The following is a 23,027-nucleotide window of genomic DNA, read 5'->3' as shown; positions in this document are numbered from 1 at the left end:
GGTTACTTCTCCTTTTTCATTTCTAATTCTATTGATTTGAGTCTTCTCCCTTTTTCTCTTGATGAGTCTGGCTAATGGTTTATCAATTTTGTTTATCTTCTTGAAGAACCAGCTTTTAGTTTCATTGATTTTTGCTATTGTTTCCTTCATTTCTTTTTCATTTATTTCTGATCTGATCTTTATGATTTCTTTCCTTCTGCTAGCTTTGGGGTTTTTTTGTTCTTCTTTCTCTAATTGCTTTAGGTGCAAGGTTAGGTTGTTTATTCGAGATGTTTCCTGTTTCTTGATGTAGGCTTCTATTGCTATAAACTTCCCTCTTAGCACTGCTTTTGCTGCGTCCCATAGGTTTTGGGTCGTCGTGTCTCCATTGTCATTTGTTTCTAGGTATTTTTTGATTTCCCCTTTGATTTCTTCAGTGATCACTTCGTTAATAAGTAGTGTATTGTGTAGCCTCCATGTGTTTGTATTTTTTACAGACCTTTTCCTGTAATTGATATCTAGTCTCATAGCGTTGTGGTCAGAAAAGATACTTGATACGATTTCAATTTTCTTAAATTTACCAAGGCTTGTTTTGTGACCCAAGATATGATCTATCCTGGAGAATGTTCCATGAGCACTTGAGAAAAATGTGTATTCTGTTGTTTTTGGGTGGAATGTCCTATAAATATCAATTAAGTCCATCTTGTTTAATGTATCATTTAAAGCTCGTGTTTCCTTATTTATTTTCATTTTGGATGATCTGTCCATTGGTGAAAGTGGGGTGTTAAAGTCCCCTACTATGATTGTGTTGCTGTTGATTTCCCCTTTTATGGCTGTTAGTATTTGCCTTATGTACTGAGGTGCTCCTATGTTGGGTGCATAAATGTTTACAATTGTTATATCTTCTTCTTGGATCGATCCCTTGATCATTATATAGTGTCCTTCTTTGTCTCTTGTAATAGTCTTTATTTTAAAGTCTATTTTGTCTGATATGAGAATTGCTACTCCAGCTTTCTTTTGATTTCCATTTGCATGGAATATCTTTTTCCATCCCCTCACTTTCAGTCTGTATGTGTCTCTAGGTCTGAAGTGGGTCTCTTGTAGACAGCATATATATGGGTCTTGCTTTTGTATCCATTCAGCCAGTCTGTGTCTTTTGGTGGGAGCATTTAATCCATTTATATTTAAGGTAATTATTGATATGTATGTTCCTATTCCCATTTTCTTAAATAGTTTATGTTTGTTATTGTAGGTGTTTTCCTTCTCTTGTGTTTCTTGCCTAGAGAAGTTCCTTTAGCATTTGTTGTAAAGCTGGTTTGGTGGTGCTGAACTCTCTCAGCTTTTGCTTGTCTGTAAAGGTTTTCATTTCTCCATCGAATCTGAATGAGATCCTTGCTGGGTAGAGTAACCTTGGTTGTAGGTTTTTCTCCTTCATGACTTTAAGTATATCCTGCCACTCCCTTCTGGCTTGCAGAGTTTCTGCTGAAAGATCAGATGTTAACCTTATGGGGATTCCCTTGTGTGTTATTTGTTGTTTTTCCCTTGCTGCTCTTAATATGCTTTCTTTATATTTAATTTTTGATAGTTTGATTAATATGTGTCTTGGCATGTTTCTCCTTGGATTTATCCTGTATGGGACTCTCTGTGCTTCCAGGACTTGATTAACTATTTCCTTTCCCATATTAGGGAAGTTTTCAACTATAATCTCTTCAAATATTTTCTCAGTCCCTTTCTTTTTCTCTTCTTCTTCTGGGACCCCTATAATTCGAATGTTGGTGCGTTTAATGTTGTCCCAGAGGTCTCTGAGACTGTCCTCAGTTCTTTTCATTCTTTTTTCTTTATTCTGCTCTGCAGTAGTTATTTCCACTATTTTATCTTCCAGGTCACTTATCCGTTCTTCTGCCTCAGTTATTCTGCTATTGATCCCGTCTAGAGTATTTTTAATTTCATTTATTGTGTTTTTCATCGTTGCTTGGTTCCTCTCTAGTTCTTCTACGTCCTTGTTAAATGTTTCTTGCATTTTGTCTATTCTATTTCCAAGATTTTGGATCATCTTTACTATCATTATTCTGAATTCTTTTTCAGGTAGACTGCCTATTTCCTCTTCATCTGTTAGGTCTGGTGTGTTTTGACCCTGCTCCTTCACCTGCTGTGTGGTTTTTTGTCTTCTCATTTTGCTTATCTTACTGTGTTTGGGGTCTCCTTTTCACAGGCTGCAGGTTCGTAGTTCCCGTTGCTTTTGGTATCTGTCCCCAGTGGCTAAGGTTGGTTCAGTGGGTTGTGTAGGCTTCCTGGTGGAGGGGACTAGTGCCTGTGTTCTGGTGGATGAGGTTGGATTTTGTCTTTCTGGTGGGCACGTCCACGTCTGGTGGTGTGTTTTGGGGTGTCTGTGGCCTTATTATGATTTTAGGCAGCCTCTCTGCTAATGGATGGGGCTGTATTCCTGTCTTGCTAGTTGTTTGGCATAGGGTGTCCAGCACTGTAGCTTGCTGGTCGTTGAGTTAAGCTGGGTCTTGATGTTGAGATGGAGGTCTCTGAGAGATTTTCACCGTTTGATGTTACGTGGAGAAGGGAGGTCTCTTGTGGACCAGTGTCCTGAAGTTGGCTCTCCCACCTCAGAGGCACAGCCCTGATGCCTGGCTGGAGCACCAAGAGCCTTTCGTCCACATGGCTCAGAATAAAAAGGAGAAAAAAATAGAAAGAAAGAAAGAAAGAGGATAAAATAAAATAAAATAAAGCTATTATAATAAAAAATAAGAAAAAAAATTAAGAATAAATGTATTCAGAAAAAAAATTTTTTTTAATTTTTAAAAATAGATTTATTAATTTTTTGTAGTAAAAAATAAGAAAAAAATTATTAAGAAAAAAATTTATTAAGAAAAAATGTTTAATTTTTTAAAATAAAAAATATGAAAAAACTTATTAAAATTTTTTTTTAATTTCTAAAAATAGAAAATAAGGGAAAAAATATTAAGAAAACATTTATTAGGAAAAAAAATTTTTTTGAGTGAACAAAAAAACAAAGAAAAAAAACATGGACGGACCTAACCCTAGGACTAATGGTGAAAGCAAAGCTATACAGACAAAATCTCACCCAGAAGCATACACATATACACTCACAAAAAAAGGAAAAGGGGAAAAATTAATATATTCTGCTCCCAAAGTCCACCTCTTGAATTTGGGATGATTCGTTGTCTATTCAGGTATTCAACAGATGCAGGCACATCAAGTTGTTTGTGGAGCTTTAACCCACTGCTTCTGAGGCTGCTGGGAGAGACTTCCCTTTCTCTTCTTTGTTCGTACAGCTCCCGGAGTTCAGCTTTGGATTTGGACCCGCCTCTGCGTGTAGGTCGCCTGAGGGCGTCTGTTCCCCGCCCAGACAGGACGGGGTTAAAGAAGCAGCTGCTTCGGGAGCTCTGGCTCACTCAGGCCGGGGGGAGGGAGCGGTATGGAGGAGGCGGGGCAAGCCTGCGGCAGCAGAGGCCGGCGTGACGTTGCAGCAGCCTGAGGCGCGCCGTGCGTTCTCCCGGCGAAGTTGTCCCTGGATCACGGGACCCTGGCAGTGGCGAGCTGCACAGGCTCCCGGGAGGGGCGGTGTGTAGAGTGACCTGTGCTCGCACACAGGCTTCTTGGTGGCGGCAGCAGCAGCCTTAGCGTCTCCCGCCCGTCTCTGGGGTCCACGCTGATAACCGCGGCTCACGCCCGTCTCTGGGGTCCGCGCTGTTAGCCACGGCTCGCGCCCGCCTCTGGGGTCCGCGCTTATAGCCGCGGCTCGCGCCCGTCTCTGGAGCTCGTTTAGGCGGCGCTCTGAATCCCCTCTCCTTGCGCGCCACGAAACAAAGAGGCAAGAAAAAGTCTCTTGCCTCTTTGGCAGCTGCAGACTTTTTCCCGGACTCCCTCTCGGCTAGCACCGAAGCCCGAGCCTCAGCTCCCAGCCCCCACCCGCCCCAGCGGCTGAGCAGACAAGCCTCTCGGGCTGGTGAGTGCCACTCAGCACCGCTCCTCCGTGCGGGAATCTCTCCGCTTTGCCCTCCGCACCCCTGTGGCTGCGCTCTCCTCCGTGGCTCCGAAGCTTCCCCCCTCTGCCACCCACAGTCTCTGCCCGTGAAGGGGCTTCCTAGTGTGTGGAAACCTTTCCTCCTTCACAGCTCCCTCCCACTGGTGCAGGTCCTGTCCCTATTCTTTTGTCTCTGTTTTTTCTTTTTTCTTTTGCCCTACCCAAGTACGTGGGGAGTCTCTTGCCTTTTGGGAGTTCTGACGTCTTCTGCCAGCGTTCAGTGGGTGTTCTGTAGGAGCAGTTCCACGTGTAGATGTATTTCTACTGTATCTGTGGGAAGGAAGGTGATCTCCTCGTCTTACTCTTCCGCCATCTTGCCCCTCTCCCTATACTTCTTTAGACATGGTTTCATTTAGTTCTTTGAACATATTTTAAATAGCTATTTTAACATCTTCATTTAGTAAGTCCAATGTCTGAGATTCCTCACAGACAGTTTCTAAACTTTTGTATGGTCCATATATTTTGTTTTTACTTTGAATTTCCATATCTTGTAACTTTTTGTTGAAAACTCGACATCTTAAAAAATATAATGTGACAACCCTGGAAATCAGAGTCTACTACCTCCCTACAGTTTCCTGCTGTTGCTTTACGCTGTTTTTTTTTTAAGTAACTTTTCTGAACAAATTCTATGAAGTCTACTGAAGCTGCCACTCAACTAGCTTAGTGGTCAGCTAATGCCTAGATGGAGGTATCCTTAAACATCTAGAAACAATAAATCTCCCAGTCTTTGCCGAGGGACTACGTGCACATAGCCATCAATGCTGAGGGCAGGGAGTTATCAATTCTGCCTTAGCCTTCCCTTTCTTCTTGCCCAGAGCCTCAAGGGCAGCCAAAGGTAAAGGGTAGGCCCCTCTCAGATCTTTCCTGAGCATGCACTCAGGCCTGTGCACACTTGTGGTCTTCTAGAGTCCTAGGAATATATCAATGCTTTTCAAAATATCTATGGACATCTCATCCTCAGTTTTTCCGTTAAAGCTTTTGGTTAGTCTATTGTTTGTCTAAAGTGTTATCCACTGCCTCCTGCATTGTGACATTAAAACAGTTGCCTGGGGACTTCCCTGGTGGTCTAGGGGGTAAGACTCCGGGCTCCCAATGCAGGGGCCCCGGGATCGATCCCTGGTCAGGGAACTAGGTCCTGCAACTAAGGAGTCCGCATGCCGCAACGAAGATCCTGAGTGGTGCAACTAAGACCCGGCGCAGCCAAAATAAATAAATAAAATAAATAAATATTTAAGAAACTAAAATAAAACACTTGCCTGTAAGTGTTTTTTGACAAACACCTCACACATAGACACAGAGGCTCATACGCACTGGATAGCTCTGGGTAAGGTCAAATAAAGATAAGCCTTTTGAGTGGAGTCTTCCAGAGAGCCATCAGACAGATCAAATACTGACAATTCTTTGGGAATGAAATTGTGAAAGAGGTCCAGCTCTGTTCTGCTCCCTCCAGTCCTGGGAATGCAGGCTGATATTTTTCAAGGTTATCACTGAGCTGAGTGTGGCAATGAGAATAGGGCAAGGTAAAATGCCACAAGCTTACTATTCTTATCAAGGTTCAGCCATTTTTCTTGAATAAATGCTTACTACAAAAGCTACAAGCCTTTGGTTAATTTCGAGTTTTGGAAAAGTTTTCCATAAAGTTTTGCCAAAATTCTGTTGCTTTTATCACAGGGCAAAATGTTGGAGGTCTTTACTCCACCATTTTTTTCTGCTATTAACTCCTCACTTTGTTTTAAAAATCCCAACCAGTTCTCTCCCCATGGCTTTTTGCTCCTATTGACAGTACTAGTACACAAAATATTTAAATGTCTTTAAATGAATATAAAAATAACATCTATATTATATATTGGTATGAGGTATAAAATGGCTTACAAAAAAAAAGACATAGTACCTATCTTCACAGAACTTACTGTCAGATATAAATGAAATCCTGTTACTACTTCAGAGTGTTACTTGACCTAATGAGTAAATCTCTAACATCTATCTCTTTCTTTGCGAGGTTACCTTTGCCTTGTTTTTTTGTTTTTGTTTTGTTTTTAATTTATTTATTTTTATTTTTGCCTGTGTAGGGTCTTCGGTGCTGTGCACGGGCTTCCTCTAGTTGCGGCGAGCGGGGGCTACATTTCGTTGCAGTGCGCGGGCTTCTCATTGCAGTGGCTTCTCTTGTTGTGGAGCACGGGCTCTAGGCATGCGGGCTTCAGTAGTCGTGGCTCGCAGGCTCTAAAGCGCAGGCTCAGTAGTTGTGGCGCACAGGCTTAGTTGCTCTGTGGCATGTGGGATCTTCCCGGACCAGGGCTGGAACCCGTGTCCTCTGTATTGGCAGGCGGATTCTTAACCACTGCGCCACCAGGGAAGTCCCTTTGTTTTTGTCTCTAAAAGAATTTTATGAGTTCAATTGTTTACTCATTCTCAACTGAGGAGAAATTATTTGGTCCAAATATCTGCAATGGTTTATGACTTGCCCTTGGCCCCAAACTCTAGTTGGATCTTTCTAGTATCTATAGAATCACAACATACTAATAGACACTATCTATCAGAACAATTCCTAGGCTTTCATCTAGATCAGCTCTACTGGTCTAAGAAACTATTATTTTCTACTGTCAACTCCCTCACTCTCAGAATAGATGCAGAACATGATAAATGACAACCTCAAGTATATATAGCCAACAGATCTCTTCTTGTCTAACTGATGCATTCAGTACTTTATTTATACGGACAGTATTTCTCAGGATACAGTGTACCATCCCTGAGTCATTTCCTCTTCCCACTACTGTCCAATTTTTCTCAAAGTTAATGTCTCCAAAGGGAAGAGTTAGGATGTAAATGAATAGAAGTACACAGGAGGCCTCAAAAAATACTGGAACACCTGATTAGACTTCTATTGGTACATTCTGTCTTCTGAACTAGGGGGCTGAAAGTGAGACTGAGATAAAAGATTTTCCTACCTACAATCAATTAAGTAAGCTTGTTTTATGTCTCGTAGCCACTAAGTGAGTTTTTAAAATCATAGCCATGCAGGTAGTGAAAATTTCTTCCAGTTCCTGGTTATAGGCTTCATAATCAATCCTAACATATGAGCATTTTGTGGTTCTTTTTTTCAGTGGCATCACAGTGGGAAATCAGGAGCAATTATATCGGGGCTTTAACTCAGTTACCATTAGATACTAGTTGGGTCCTCTTAAAATTAACAGAAAATCTGCGTAAGACCAGGGACAACTACTTTCTTTTTAATTTCTACACCTATAAAGATGTCTATTGACAAATCATGAACAATTTATATCTAAACTGAACCAAGTCAACTCCTGTGGACCAATCAATATGTTATCCCAACAATCAAAACCCCGCACCATACCAACTCTGTATCCTTATAATTTTCCACAGAAAATATTTATTCAGTTCCTCCACAGGATGCTATTCATTTTCTAAATCTGCAGTTCTATTGTGGTGATCTCACAGGGATGTTGTGGGATATTTTAAAATTCTAGAGAAAGAGTGATATGTAATATCTGGTGTACAGGACAAAAACTAATCGCTAAAGATAGTTTAAAGTTTCAACATTAGATACTGCTACATTCCTTTCAATGCTGCTGTCTGTATCTCTGCAGAGTTGGATTTTTGACGGTTTCTGTAACAAAAGCAATAAATGAGGGTGGTTGTGTCCAATCTCATCTCAAGGTTTGAGAAACTGTGCCCTAATAGCCACACATATCTCGTTAGCAAGTAATTATGCATATTTCTGAACAAAGTAAAATGTTTTCTTTCAAACACAAAACGAAAAATATTTTTGCTTATTAAGCTGTAAGATCAAAACGCTAAGTATTTTTATACCCTAATAACATAATAGCTTAGTGTCTGAAAAAATACTTCATGTATTTATATGCTGCTGATGATTTATATCCCCACGATGATGAGAAAAGAAATCACCCAAACACTAAGGTGACTGTGAACAGAGAAAACTTGGAAACCTTTGTCCTAGATGGAGTCCACTAACCCAAACAAGTAACTGTTCATACAATTTTCTTCAAATATTTATCAAATGTTTGAGTGTACACAATACATCTGACCAAATAACTCACCTATCTGAACCAGAGCCTGTGTCATGAAAATCTCCATGTTTCACTTAAAGATTAAAGAGCACTGAGCTTTCATATGTCATCCAGAATTAAACAGCCAATCCACAAATAAAATTTCAAAAAATAAAATTTTGAATAATTTCTGCATAATACCTGAGTGTGAGCTCTCAATGGTGGTGTCTGACTTGGAATCCAGAGATGAAGGAATTTGTCTTAATTGGGGAACATAGTACATCTTTGTACTACCAGAAGGCTTATATGGCAACAGTAAAGGCTGGCCTAAGGACATAAAGATCAGAATAATTAATAAGAAAACATTTATTAATTAACTGAACAAATATTAAGCACCTTTAATGTGCCAAGCAGTGGTCAAGATTCTTGGAATGTATCAGTAAACTAGCATTCTAGAAGAGGGAGATAGACAGTAAACAATTAGCATACTAAATAAGTAAATCATCTAGTATTTTTATAAATTATTAGTGACATAAAAAATTAGAAAATACTGGGACTTCCCTGGTGGTGCAGTGGGTTAAGAATCTGCCTGCCAATGCAGGGGACAGGGGTTCGATACCTGGTCTGGGAAGATCTCACATGCTGTGGAGCAACTAAGCCTGTGCACCACAACTACTGAGCCTGCGTGCCACAACTACCAAAGCCCGCCCGCCCTAGAGCCCGAGCGCCACAACTACTGAGCCCATGTGCCGCAACTACTGAAGCCCACGTGCTCTAGGGCCCTTGTGCTGCGAGTACTGAGCCCTCGTGCTGCAACTACTGAAGCCTGTGCGCCTAGAGCCCACGCTCTGCAACAGGAGAAGCCACCACAATAAGAAACCCATGCACCACAACGAAGAGTAGCCCCTACTCACCACAGCTAGGGAAAGCCCGTGTGCAGCAACAAAGACCCAAAACAGCCACTCCCCCCCCAAAAATTAGAAAATGCTGAGGAAGATTAGAAGTATTTGGGAAATTGCAGCAGGATGCAGTTTAAATAGAGTGGTAAGGGTAGGATTCATTGAGAAGACGACTTCCTAGCAATCTATTCCATATTTAGATGGCTCTAACTAAGAAACACTTTATCTTATATTGAACCCAAACCTGGTCGTTGTTAACCCCTACTACTGATCTTTGAAGGTTCTCCCTCCAGAGTCATAGAAAGTAAATCTAATTCTCTTCTATGTGGCAGATTTTCAAAATAAGTTTCCCATTAAAAAAGTATAACTTCTCAATATTAAAAAAATACACAGAAATAAAAAAGACAAAGTCTTACCACTCAAAGATAACTATTATTAATATTTTAATGTATTTCTACAGGTCTTTCCTCTGTATTTCTTATTTGTTTACATAGTTGTGTATAGTATGTATAATGTGGAATTCAGTTTTTCTACTTTACATTGATAATAAAATATTCATTTTATTTCCTATCGTCACATTTTTTATCATTCTACTACACATTAAGTGTATTTAACCCTTCTCATAATGTTAAAAATTTAGGCTGGATTAAATTTTCAATAATAAAGAATTCTGTAATAAAGACTTCCTGTTTATAGCATACCCATTCTCCCCTGCTGCCCCATTTCACATAAGTTTTCTGATTTCAGAGTGAAAAATTATGTCATTTATAAAGTTTCTTTTTTTTAAATACTAACTGCTAAAATTCTTTCTAAAATGTCTGTGACATGGTAGTAATTTGATTATTATAGAAGATGAAATCTTTTTCTTCTTCTTCTTATTTTTTTGCTTCATTGGGTCTTCATTGCTGCACGCGGGCTTTCTCTAGTTGCGGTGTGGGGGGGCTACTGTTCGTTGTGGTGCGCGAGCTTCTCACTCTTCTCACTGCAGTGGCTTCTCTTGTTGTGGAGCACAGGCTCTAGGCACGCAGGCTTCAGTAGTTGTGGAGCATGGGCTCAGTAGTTGTGGCTCGCAGGCTCTAGAGCACAGGCTCAGTAGTTGTGGCACACGGGCTTAGTTGCTCTGCGGCATGTGGGATCTTCCCGGACCAGGGCTCGAACCCGTGTCCCCTGCACTGGCAGGTGGATTCTTAACCACTGCGCCACCAGGGAAGTCCCTGAAATCTTTTTCTATACACTTGTTTTTCTTTCATGATGTGGTAGAAACTCTCTCTCTCTCTGTAACAGCATTTTGATATTTAGCTGGGTACATACTGCTCATCTGTACACTGTATTTCCCAATCTCCCTTGCAGACATGTATGGACATATGACTAAGTCTGGGCCCATAGGTCAAGGGTGAGAATAATGTCTGCAACTTCCAGGCATCCCATTAAAACACTCCACCGGCTGCTGCTAAAATTTATCCTCCCCATTACTCTTCTTTTCCAGTATTTTCTTTATTAGTCTTCCGGAAAAAACTTAAGATCAATTAAACAAGTTCAAAAGAACAATTCCATTAGAATTTTGAGTAGAATTACATTAGAGTTTAAATTCATTTGGGAATAAATGACATCTTTAAATATTCAATTTTCCCATTCAGAAATATCCCATCCCTCCTTTTAGTCTACTCTCCTTTTCTATGCCTACACAAAGGATTAGTATTGCCATCACATGAGTCCTATAAAATTCTTGTTTAGGTTACTCCTCAGTATTCATGGGGTTGTACTGCTCATTCAAATAGAATTTTGTAGATAGCTACCACTTCTCCTGATTAAACACAACAGCTTCTTCAGTTTATCCTTATGGACCATGGTCTTCTCTTGCATCCTGTAATCACCTCTAGATGGACTCCTAGTTGCCCATGTCTAGTTTATAAAAATCAAAATACTCTAGACAGAGTCTGATAGTCCCAGAGTAGAATGAGATCTCCTTCATTCTGGACGCAATAACAACTTTTATATTACTTAGAATTGTGTTACCATCCTTGACCACTCCATCATTCTGATGATTTGACATGGAATCCATATTACTAGTACCCTGCTTCCAACCAAGGAACTGACTTCATAGTGAAGGAAATGAGACAACAGGCTGATGCCTAAAGGGAGTCACTGTTCTCCTCACAAGCCTGATCACCCACAGCTATGGTAAACTCAAAAACAAAAAAGCGAGTGAACAATTTACTGATAACTGTCATGGCACAAGCTGGGAGGCATCACTTTCTGAGGCTGGAATGCTAGCTTGCCAAATACGGCATGTGCTCAGAACCACATATGGCACTTGCCTATCCTACAGACAGAATGCATATATTTAGGAACAAAGGCAGAAGCCTTTAAAATCTTTTGCTTTCTATCTCTGTGACTCTGCTTTGTTTGATGGAAGATCTTAGAAATAAGGGAGGGGCACTTCTACCGGGAGACAGGAGCCATCTAGTCATTTTACATTCTTTATGTCACTGAAACAATACAGGGAATAGGATGCCATAGTGTTGACTAAAACTACAATTGACCTTAACTATCAGGGAGAAATAAGGTTACCTTAAAAGAAGAAAGTCAGTAGGAGTATGGCTTACACCTAGGGGACCACTTTACCAAGCCTGGTCATAGAAATTAACAAAAAATGACCTTAAACCTATGCAGGGCTAGCAAAGCCTTAGACTACTTAGGAATACTTGTACCAACCTATCAGGCAAAGCCCCAGCCAATGAGAACCTGGCTGAATTCAAGGAGAATGAAGAAATGTATAGAGGCTGGAAGAATTTAAATAACAGGAAAAATAGGCTGTAGCCTCTACTTCTCTTTGGACGTTGCTGTAGTCATTATTGTTAGAATATTGACTTAGTAGTTTTCTTCCTCCACCAGTGTATATAAAGCTTGGTGGTGATGGTTAAATTTACCATTTAGTTCAAAGTTTGCAGAAAATGGACAACAACAATTGGGCAGAATTACAATGGACCCAGGGCAAGAATGGCTACCATGTGGAGATGGAGAATTCAGAGGCAAGATAAGTGGCTTTTTGAAATTCTCAACAACTTTCTGTTTGGATGCAGAAGTCTTAAAGTTACTTTGGACTGCCTATCTCTGGGGGAAGAAGCGACTATTCAGCAAATAATGGTTGTTCCTGGGAGAGAAAGAAAGGACTGCAGAAGGGTAAAGAAGAAAGTCCAACCATAAACTTTATTCCTTCAAAAAACTTGCAAATGGAACTAAATATAAACATATAGCATATTACTCTTAATTTGTTAATTCAGAGCAGTGGACACATAGTCATAAATTCAACATGCTATTCTGTATACTTTTAAAATATTTTTAAAATTTTACTTCTGAATCCACAGAGTTAAAAATCTTTTATTATTAAACCAAATAATATTTCTCTTTTAAAGGAGTCTTTTCTACCAAGTACCTGTATGTAAAGGTAAGACCGTGAACTGTGGGCTCTATGTAGACCGATCCATTTGATGTCAGAAGAGGTATAAAATACACTTTCACAGTTGGATTTCCTCTCCTGTGCTCTGCCACCAACATGAAAACAGCATACCCAGAGTAGCCTGGGTTTCAGTACAAGGCATGTGGAACAGACCCAAACCGTTTTTGCATCCTGATGCCAAACTCCAACTGACTCATAAGCCCATGAGTGAGGAAAGCAAATGTCTGTTGTTATAAAGCACTGAGATTTTCGAGGTTCTTATACAGTATCACGGTGGCAATAGGTAACTGACACATTAAAGGTGTTCTGTGTGATATTGATTAGACTATACATTTGGGGGGCATAATTTTATATCACAATAAAAATGTATAAGAAATATAACCATCTCGGGTTTCCCTGATAGCGCAGTGGTTAAGGATCCGCCTGCCAATGCAGGGGACACGGGTGCCAGCCCTGGTCCGGGAAGATCCCCCATGCCGCGGAGCAACTAAGCCCATGTGCCACAACTACTGAGCCTGCGCTCTAGAGCCCGCGAGCCACAACTACTGAGCCCATGCACCGAAGCCCACGCGCCTAGAGCCCGTGCTCCACCACAAGAGAAGCCACCGCAATGAGAAGCCCGTGCACCGCAACGAAGAGTAGCCCCCGCTCGCCGCAACTAGAGAAAGGCTGCACGCAGCGATGAAGACCCAACACAGCCAAAAATAAAATAAATAAAAGTAAAAAAAAAAAAAAAGAAAAGAAATATAACCATTTCAACATATAAATGTATTTATTCAAATTAAATTCAGTGCAATTTACATGTGGAACTAAGCAATTTTCTTTATACATTTAGGCATATTCCATTTATACCTACAGACAGGTAAACTTTTTGCACAAGTAGGAAAACTTAAAATATATTTTGAATAGATTTGTACAAACTGTTGAATACTTTAAAATTAGTAATTGAAAGTTCCCACCCTCATTTGGAGGTAGAATGGGAACTTAACTTTCCAGTTACTGGTCTGAAAAAGAAAATAACTTGCTATAATTTTGAATGTTATATAGTATAAGCACTATAAAAATATCACTGTCATGATAGCATAGGAACACTCTAAATGTAGACCTTATGGTAGAAATTGCTAGCTGTTCACCAAAACTCATTTCTTCTTCATCCTGGAAAGCACAGCTAAACTATTCCTAGTCAGTGGAAAGTGATGTGGGCCACACCTAGGCCTAGCCCATAAAAGCCTCCCAACATGTGCTCCTCCATGCTTTTCGTCCCTTCCAGTTGACTATGATGATGAATCCAAGGTTCCATGTTTTAAAGAAAGCAGAGTCACAGTCAACCTGGGTCCCTGCTCAACGTTTCTTGAGCAAGAAATAGACTGGTATTGTGTTTGCTATCTGTTCACTGTATCATGCAAAACAATAGTAAAAGAAACAATGCCAAATAGTTATCTACCTCCCTAAAATTGAACCTCTATAGTTTTTATGTTTTCATGAACTACTTGCATTCTTATGACAAGTATTATGAGTTGAAAATACGTCAGCCACAAGTAGCATGAGTTTCACATAGGTTGTTAACTTCACTAGAAATTGAAGTAAAAACATAATAAATTATATTCTCTTCATAGCTATGTAAATAAAAGATGTTTTAATCATGTACAACCTAATGCTTAAAATTAAAATTAGGTTTTCTAACTAGAAAGACCCAATCAAGAAATTTCTTAGTTAATGACACACAAAAGTTGGTAATGTGACCTAAAATTCTCTTACCATCTGTGCCATGAAGAACAGTAATCTGTTGGACTGAAGATGATGAAGCAAACTTGACAGGAACTTTGCCCAACTTCTGTGTACTGAGGTCTGGAATATCATGTCCACGATCTTCAGCATTAACAAAAATCTCAGATGAAAACATGGTTTTTCCTGGACTCTCTGTTGTTATCTGAGTGACTGCATCAGATGATAATTTTCCAGAGAAGGGAGAAAACGGGGTCTTAATCTCCTTTGGTGATCTGAACAAAAAAGAGAAAGCACACAGCAGGTCATATCCTTGGCTTATCAAATACTGTAATTTCTTTCCAAATGTGGCTTCAATATTTTTTGGAGACACATCCAACTCAAATGGTTAAGTTATTTCTGCAGTACCCTGTGCTTTTTTACATACTTATTACAGGGTGATCATGCATGAGTTTACTTTTACTTATTTTAAAATCTACTTTTATTTTGGATTTAGAATGCTATTATATAAGGAAAGGGTACTTTTCAGTTGAAGTGGAAAGATATCCATTAAAAAATAATTACTGGAAGTCCACTATAAATTAGGGGACTATGCTAAACGCATAGAGTGTACAAAAATAAAAAAGAAACAGAGCCTTTCCTCAAAAAGTTTATATGTCAGTGGGGGAACCAGAGGTTTTTAAGGTTGTAATTATGTATATAGATTATAAAGAATCCATATTAAAACATAATGGAGTAAATAAATGAGTGTATAAATAAATAAATAATAGGAGGGAGGGAGAAGACAAATCTTGCCAACAGAAGAATTCCATATGTAGGTAACCTCCCCCCCGCCCCCCCCCGGCATCCATCTCCTCCCCAAGGAGGTGGAGGTGAAGCTTAATCTTCCCCTTAAGTCCAGTCCTGGGCTGGCCTTAATGATTGAATTCCAGAGACAGTATAAAATGGGAGAAAAAGTAACTTTACAGTGGAGAAACCAAGCAAACACCATGTTATGCAAGTGATGATGTTTCACATCACCAGTGATGTCACGGAGACACTACATACTCTCTGTTATGATGTGATGAGACGGTTACTTCGCTTCTGCGGTATTCTTTGTCAAAACCTATAACTCCAGTCGAATCATGAGAAAAACATCAGCCAAACCCAGACTGAGAACAATTCTACAAAATATCAGACAAATATTCCTCAAGACTGTCAAAATCATGAAAAACAAGGAAGGAATGAGGAACTGTCATAGACCAGAGAAGACTAAGGAGACATGACAACTAACTAAGTGGAATGTGATATACTGGATTGGGTCCTAGAACAGAAAAAGGTCATTAACAGGAAAACTGGTGAAATCCAAAAAAAGTCTTAAGTTTAGTTAATAGTAATGTATAAATGTTGGCTTTTTAATTTTGAAAAATATACTATGGTAGTATAAGATGTTAGCAATAGGAAAAACTGGGAGAGAGGTAAAGGGAACTCTGTTTGTATCTTTTCTGCAGATTTGAAATTATTTGAAAATGAAAAAGGTCATTTTTAAAAAATGGAGTAATACTGTATTGTATTATATCACAGAAGAAGAAGACCTTTTAAAAGGTCTTTTAAATCTCTACCCTCTATATACTATTCACTAATTAAAAGGACAATTATGAGAAAAGAAAATAGGCCCATCTCCCTTATGTATACAGAAGCAAAAATCATACACAAAATGTTAGACAATCAAATGTAGAGTGTGTGAGTGAGTGAATGTGTGTGTGTGTGTGTGTGTGTGTGTGTGTGTGTGTGTGTGAATTCCTACCAAGTTGTTTTACTCCAGAAATGCTAGGTGAGTTAACATTCAAATATCAATAAATGTCATGCACCACATCCATAAAATAAAGGAGAAAATGTATATGATCATATCAGTATAGTCAGATAAAGCATTTGATAAAATTCAATAATTATGTATGATTAAAAACTCATAGCAAAGGGAAACTACAAAAAACTTTAGAGCCACCATCCTATTTATAGTGAAATGTGGAGAACGTCCACTGTAAGATTAGGAACAAAATAAGAATGCCAACTCTTACCTTTTCTATTCAACCTATTAGTAAAAGTATTAAATGGCATTAGCAGTAAGGCAGGAAAAAGAAATCAGAAATATAAGGCTAAGAAAGGAAGAAATCATACTGTCACTTTCCATAGTTGATATAATTAAGGATACAGAAAATCCAAAACCATCTACAGATAACTTATTAGAATATCAGTTAGTTTTTAGAAGAGTTGCCAGATAAGAGACCAAACATTAAAAAATTCCACTAACATTTTTCTGTGTCTGAAAAGTTATAAAATTAAAAACTAAAAAATATGCCATCTACATTATCATCAAAACATCATATACCTAATAATAAGTGTAATAAAAAATGTAAGAACCCTATTAGAATAGAAAACTATTGATATATCATAGAGAGAAATTAAAGGTGATCTAAATAGGATTTCTGCTTTGAGGCAGGATGTATAGGCATACCTCACTTTATTGCACTTCACTTTATTGTACCTTGCAGATAATGCTTTTTTTTTTTTTTTTTTTTTTTTTTTTTTTTTTTTACAAATTGAAGGTTTGTGGCAACCCTGTGTCAAGCAGCTCTACTGGTGGTGCCATTTTTCCAACAGCATTTGCTCACTTCGTGTCTCTATGTCATGTTTTGGTAAGTCTCACAATATTTCAAACTTTTTCACTATTATACTTGTTACATGATCTGTGATCAGTGATCTTTGATGTTACTATTGCAAAAAGATTACAGCTTGCTGAAGGCTCAGATGATGGGTAGCATTCTTAAAGTCTACTTTCAAATTAAGATATGTACTTTTTTTAGACATAATGCTATTGCACACTTAATAGACTACAGTATAGCATAAACATAACTTGTACATGCACTGGGAAACCAAACAACTCGTGTGACTTGCTTTCTTATGATATTCTCCTTATTGTGGTGTCTGGGACCAAAGCCATATCTCCATAATAATATGCCTGCACTAGGTAGGCACAGGCCATCACTCCTGCTGCAACGAGCAAACAAACTTGAATAAAAGATCATCGAGCTAAGGAAGCAATCAAGAAACAATATCAACTAATATGCTAGAGAGGGACATTTAGAGATTTGGAGCAGGGGTTTGGTGTAGGGAGACATACTCCACTGGAAAAGAGAAATCACCATATCTTTTGATGAACTCATTTGCTGGCATGATGGAGTGAAATCTAGCAGAATGTCAAGCCGATTTCCCCCACAGGACATTTCCTTAGTGTCAGGGTGGTATAGGATGATGGGGGACTGAGCCAAGAAAGCAGAGTGAAATTTCCTGCACAGTCATGGCACTAACAAACCAAATCCCGCTAGATAAAGGGGCCTGTGACAATCATTAGGTCTCCTCTTCAAGACATTTGCCAGTTTTTGAACCTATATAAAGCAGGAAGCTAAATACCTAATGCCTGAGGGAGAGAACTTTCCAAAGTGAGGAATTAGAGACCTACCAGACTCACAGTAAAAACCCAGAAGTGCCATCCCCAAGAAGGGGGCTGAGTCAGAAAAAGTGAAGTCATCTGCAATGTTTCAGTGTTTATGAGACAAATTTTCACTGAGAAAGTGTAACGGCAACAAATACATAGCTGGTCTCTCCTTACATTTGCCATACTCTGAAGCTGTGAGAACTGAGAGCCTAAAGAGCTGAATTCAAACATCTGAAAGACTGAAGTCAATAACTGACTGTATTTATTGAAGAATCAAAGACCTGTCAGGCTCACAGCAAAAATCCAGGGAGGCCACAAATTAGGAAAAATCATAGGTAGGATGAGACAACTAAAGCTCCAACCCAGTTCTGACCTAGTAAAATTCCTGAAATGACTGAAATGATCAGCCACTCTGATTAACAGAGAAAAGGGTAAATCTTCTCTGGTGCAAAGTAATAGCATCTTCAGTCTCTATGAATTTTTTATTCACCACGTCCAGCACACAATCAAAAATTATGAAATTCCTGAAGCAGGAAAAAGTGACTAAAACTTAAGACAAAAAAAAAAAAAAAAAAAAAAAAACCAAGAAAAATTGATTTAGAGGGAATTCAGATTCTGGAGTTAGCACAGAACTTTAAAATGACTATATTGAGAGTAAAAGATGGGGATTAATAGATTAAAATATGGAGAATCTCAACAGAAAATTGGAATCAATTTTAAAAAATCAAATACAGATAAATGAAAAATAAGAAAACTGATCCCCAGCAGACCTTAGGGAATACTAGAAGAAATTTTTTTGGGCTGAAGTAAAATGGCCCAACATAGAACAGAGCTGGGCTCTCGGTCCCATATTGAACTCGAGTTGGAAGAGGCGAGTCCGGTCTCAAAACGGAGGTAAAACCGCCGCCCGGTCGCCCCCAGCCCGACTCCGGCCGCCGCCGCCGCCGGGGGGAGGAGGGCCATGATCCAAAGGAACCAGAACAGTTGAGAAAACTGTTTATTGGTGGTCTGAGCTTTGAAACTACAGACGATAGCTTAAGAGAACATTTTGAGAAATGGGGCACACTTACAGATTGTGTGGTGATGAGAGACCCCCAGACAAACCGTTCCAGGGGCTTTGGTTTTGTGACTTACTCTTGGGTTGAAGAGGTGGATGCAGCAATGTGTGCTCGACCACACAAGGTTGATGGGCGTGTAGTGGAACCAAAGAGAGCTGTTTCTAGAGAGGATTCTGTAAAGCCTGGTGCCCGTCTAACAGTGAAGAAAATTTTTGTTGGTGGTATTAAAGAAGATACAGAAGAATGTAATTCGAGAGACTACTTTGAAAAGTATGGCAAGATTGAAACCATAGGAGTTATGGAAGACAGGCAGAGTGGAAAAAAGAGAGGATTTGCTTTTGTAACTTTTGATGATCATGATACAGTTGATAAAATTGTTGTTCAGAAATACCACACTATTAATGGGCATAATTGTAAGTGAAAAAGGCCCTTTCTAAACAAGAAATGCAATCTGCTGGATCACAGAGAGGTCGTGGAGGTGGATCTGGCAACTTTATGGGTCGTGGAGGAAACTTTGGAGGTGGTGGAGGTAACTTTGGCCGTGGTGGAAACTTTGGTGGAAGAGGAGGCTATGGTGGTGGAGGTGGTGGCAGCAGAGGTAGTTATGGAGGAGGTGATGGTGGATAAAACGGATTTGGAGGCGACGGTGGTAACGATGGTGGTGGTCCTGGTTACAGTAGTAGAGGAGGCTATGGTGGTGGTGGACCAGGATATGGAAACCAAGATGGTGGATATGGTGGCGGTGGTGGAGGATATGATGCTTACAATGAAGGAGGAAATTTTGGAGGTAACTATGGTGGTGGTGGTGGGAGCTATAATGATTTTGGAAATTATAGTGGACAACAGCAATCAAATTATGGACCCATGAAGGGGGGCAGTTTTGGTGGAAGAAGCTCGGGAAGTCCCTATGGTGGTGGTTATGGATCTGGTGGTGGAAGTGGTGGATATGGTAGCAGAAGGTTCTCAAAACTCAGAAGAAAAGGGCTACAGTTCTTAGCAGGAGAGAGAGCGAGGAGTTGTCAGGAAAGCTGCAGGTTACTTTGAGACAGTCGTCCCAAATGCATTAGAGGAACTGTAAAAACCTGCCGCAGAAGGAACGATGATCCATAGTCAGAAAAGTTACTGCAGCTTAAACAGGAAACCCTTCTTGTTCAGGACTGTCCTAGCCACAGTTTGCAAAAAGTGCAGCTATTGATTCATGCAACGGAGGGTCAATTAGATGTACATTCCTGAGGTCTTTTATCTGTTGTAGCTTTGTCTTTTTCTTTTCATTACATCAGGTATATTGCCCTGTAAATTGTGGTAGTGGTACCAGGAATAAAAAATTAAGGAATTTTAAACTTTTCAATATTTGTGTAGTTCAGTTTTTCTACATTTTAGTACAGAAACTTTAACAAAATGCAGTTTTGAAGGTGTTTCCTTGTGAGTTAACAAGTAAAGAAGATCATTGTTCATTAATATTTTGTATGAATTTTGCTAAAGTTAACTGTAAAGAAACACCTGCTGACTTGCAGTTTAAGGGGATCTATTCTCCCCATTTCCAAACCATGAAATGAATGGGCTCTGACATGTGGAGAGAATAGATATTTGTATGTTTGCAATGTGTGTTTTAGATAATAGAATTGGGTATTTAAATTAGCATATTTGTGAATTTAATAGCTTTAAGATTTACTTCAAATGAAAAATCTCAGAATTCAAAAAAAAAAAAACAAAAGAACAGAGCTGGGAGCGCGATTGGCGCTGCCTGCGGGGGAGGAGCGCCGCCGCCGCCGCGAGCTGGGAGCTCGATTGGCGCTCCCTGCGGGGGAGGAGCGCCGCCGCCGCCGCCGCCGCGAGCTGGGAGCTCGACTGGCGCTCCCTGCGGGGGAGGAGCGCCGCCGTCGCCGCCGCGAGCCGGGAGCTCGATTGTCGCTGCCTGCGGGGGAGGAGCGCCGCCGCCGCGAGCTGGGAGCTCGCTTGGCACTGCCTGCGGGGGAGGAGCGCCGCCGCCGCCGCCGCCGCCGCGAGCTGGATTGGCGCTGCCTGCGGGGGAGGAGCGCCGCCGCGGCCGCCGCCGCGAGCTGGGAGCTCGTTTGGCGCTGCCTGCGGGGGAGGAGCGCCGCCGCCGCCGCCGCCGCGAGCTGGGAGCTCCATTGGCGCTGCCTGCGGGGGAGGAGCGCCGCCGCCGCCGCCGCCGCGAGCTCGACTGGCGCTCCCTGCGGGGGAGGAGCGCCGCCGCCGCCGCCGCCGCGAGCTGGGAGCTCGATTGGCGCTGCCTGTGGGGGAGGAGCGCCGCCGCCGTCGCCGCCGCGAGCTGGGAGCTCGCTTGGCGCTGCCTGCGGGGGAGGAGCGCCGCCGCCGCGAGCTGGGAGCTCGCTTGGCACTGCCTGCGGGGGAGGAGCGCCGCCGCCGCCGCCGCCGCCGCGAGCTGGATTGGCGCTGCCTGCGGGGGAGGAGCGCCGCCGCCGCCGCCGCCGCGAGCTGGGAGCTCGTTTGGCGCTGCCTGCGGGGGAGGAGCGCCGCCGCCGCCGCCGCGAACTGGGAGCTCGATTGGCGCTGCCCTGCGGGGGAGGAGCGCCGCCGCCGCCGCCGCCGCCGCCGCCGCCGCCACGAGCTGGGAGCTCGATTGGCGCTGCCTGCGGGGGAGGAGCGCCGCCGCCGCGAGCTGGGAGCTCGATTGGCGCTGCCTGCGTGGGAGGAGCGCCGCCGCCGTCGCCGCCGTGAGCTGGGAGCTCGGTTGGCGCTGCCTGCGGGGGAGGAGCGCCGCCGCCGCCGCCGCGAGCTGGGAGCTCGACTGGCGCTCCCTGCGGGGGAGGAGCGCCGCCGTCGCCGCCGCGAGCCGGGAGCTCGATTGTCGCTGCCTGCGGGGGAGGAGCGCCGCCGCCGCGAGCTGGGAGCTCGCTTGGCACTGCCTGCGGGGGAGGAGCGCCGCCGCCGCCGCCGCCGCCGCGAGCTGGATTGGCGCTGCTTGCGGGGGAGGAGCGCCGCCGCCGCCGCGGCCGCGAGCTGGGAGCTCGATTGGCGCTGCCTGCGGGGGAGGAGCGCCGCCGCCGTCGCCGCCGCGAGCTGGGAGCTCGATTGGCGCTGCCTGCGTGGGAGGAGCGCCGCCGCCGTCGCCGCCGCGAGCTGGGAGCTCGATTGGCGCTGCCTGCGTGGGAGGAGCGCCGCCGCCGTCGCCGCCGCGAGCTGGGAGCTCGATTGGCGCTGCCTGCGTGGGAGGAGCGCCGCCGCCGCCGCCGCCCCCGCCGTCGCAGTCGTCGTGAGTGAAGAAGCGCCTCGGTGACGCCTGGTGAGGGCCCTCGCCGACGCCTGGGCTTACCTGCCGCCCGGCCAGCTCCGCTCGTTTCCCGTCCCCCGCGGCCCGGCGCGGGGCAGGCCTGCCAGGGCCATGGAGGACGAGGTGGTCCGCATTGCCAAGAAGATGGACAAGATGGTGCAGAAGAAAAACGCGGTGAGCGCGGCGGGCGGCGCGGGCCGGAGGGAGGCCGGGCGGCGGGCGGGGGCCAGTCGGCCTGAGGGGGCTCCCGGCCCGCGGTGAGCGCGGCGGGTGCTGCGAGACGGCGGCGAGGCCCGCGCTCTGGGGAGGGGTTCCTGGGGAGGGGGGAGCTTCGTGTCCCGCGGCCGCGTCCCGGGCAGGGGTTCTGGGGGGCGTCCTGTCCCGCAGCTGCGTCCCGGGCAGGGGTCTGGGGGGCGTCCTGTCCCGCAGCTGCGTCCCGGGCAGGGGTTCTGGGGGGCGTCCTGTCCCGCGGCCGCGTCCCGGGGAGGGGGTCCGGTCCCGCGGCCACCGGCGCTGGGATCCGCCCTGGGCGCCCGAGGCCCCTCGTGATTAGCGCAGCCCGGTAAACTCTATGGAGGCATCCTCCTCATTATTTTAAACGTGACGGTGGTAAAGCCTCGCTGGTTTAGCTGAAGAGTGCAGAGAGCCCTCCCTGTTTGAAAGAATTGGTTCTCTTTCCCGGGCTCATTGGCCAGCAGCGAGAAAACAACATCAAACAGAGGTTTGTGATCAGTTTTAGACATGAAACTGTTCAAGCAAAACGTGAATTTCCTGGATCTTATTTTTGAGGAAGGCTGAACATTCCCTTGATTGTCTCAACTCCCCTGCATGTTTGCTTAGCATTTAAAAAAGGTGAACTACGCCAGTGTACTTGGCAAGTTGCTAAACTTTTTGGAAAAAGTGGATCTTGTTAGGCCGCGGAGTGCGGGGAGCTGTGTTTAAGGCATTGCCGCCGACGAGGCTGTGCTGCCGGCTGGATTTGGACACATGTCGTTGCTGGTCCTCTCAGTGGTTTACAGTTGCTACCGGTGGCGTTTTCTGTTACTGATAACGTGTGCACGTGAACGTGGTCTCTTGCGGTTTGTATGAGGTG

At 43.2% G+C, this 23,027-nt stretch overlaps 1 protein-coding gene and 1 long non-coding RNA gene across 7 annotated transcripts in view; one reads left to right on the top strand and one right to left on the bottom strand.

Moving 5' to 3' along the window:
• Positions 1–23,027, top strand: part of LOC309621411 (uncharacterized protein) — a 402,030-nt gene that overhangs the window by 199,007 nt on the left and 179,996 nt on the right. The window lies entirely within an intron of this gene.
• LOC309621419 lies at positions 4,497–14,307 on the bottom strand. Its single transcript, XR_014240000.1, has 2 exons — positions 14,179–14,307; positions 4,497–8,388 (listed from the first exon to the last, which is right to left on the bottom strand). It is a non-coding gene; the product is annotated as an uncharacterized lncRNA (long non-coding RNA).

The sequence above is a fragment of the Balaenoptera borealis genome, assembly GCF_965194805.1.
Source record: "Balaenoptera borealis genome assembly, contig: HAP1_SCAFFOLD_419, whole genome shotgun sequence".
Lineage (NCBI taxonomy): Eukaryota > Metazoa > Chordata > Mammalia > Artiodactyla > Balaenopteridae > Balaenoptera > Balaenoptera borealis.
This window is presented reverse-complemented; position numbering and strand designations above follow the sequence as displayed.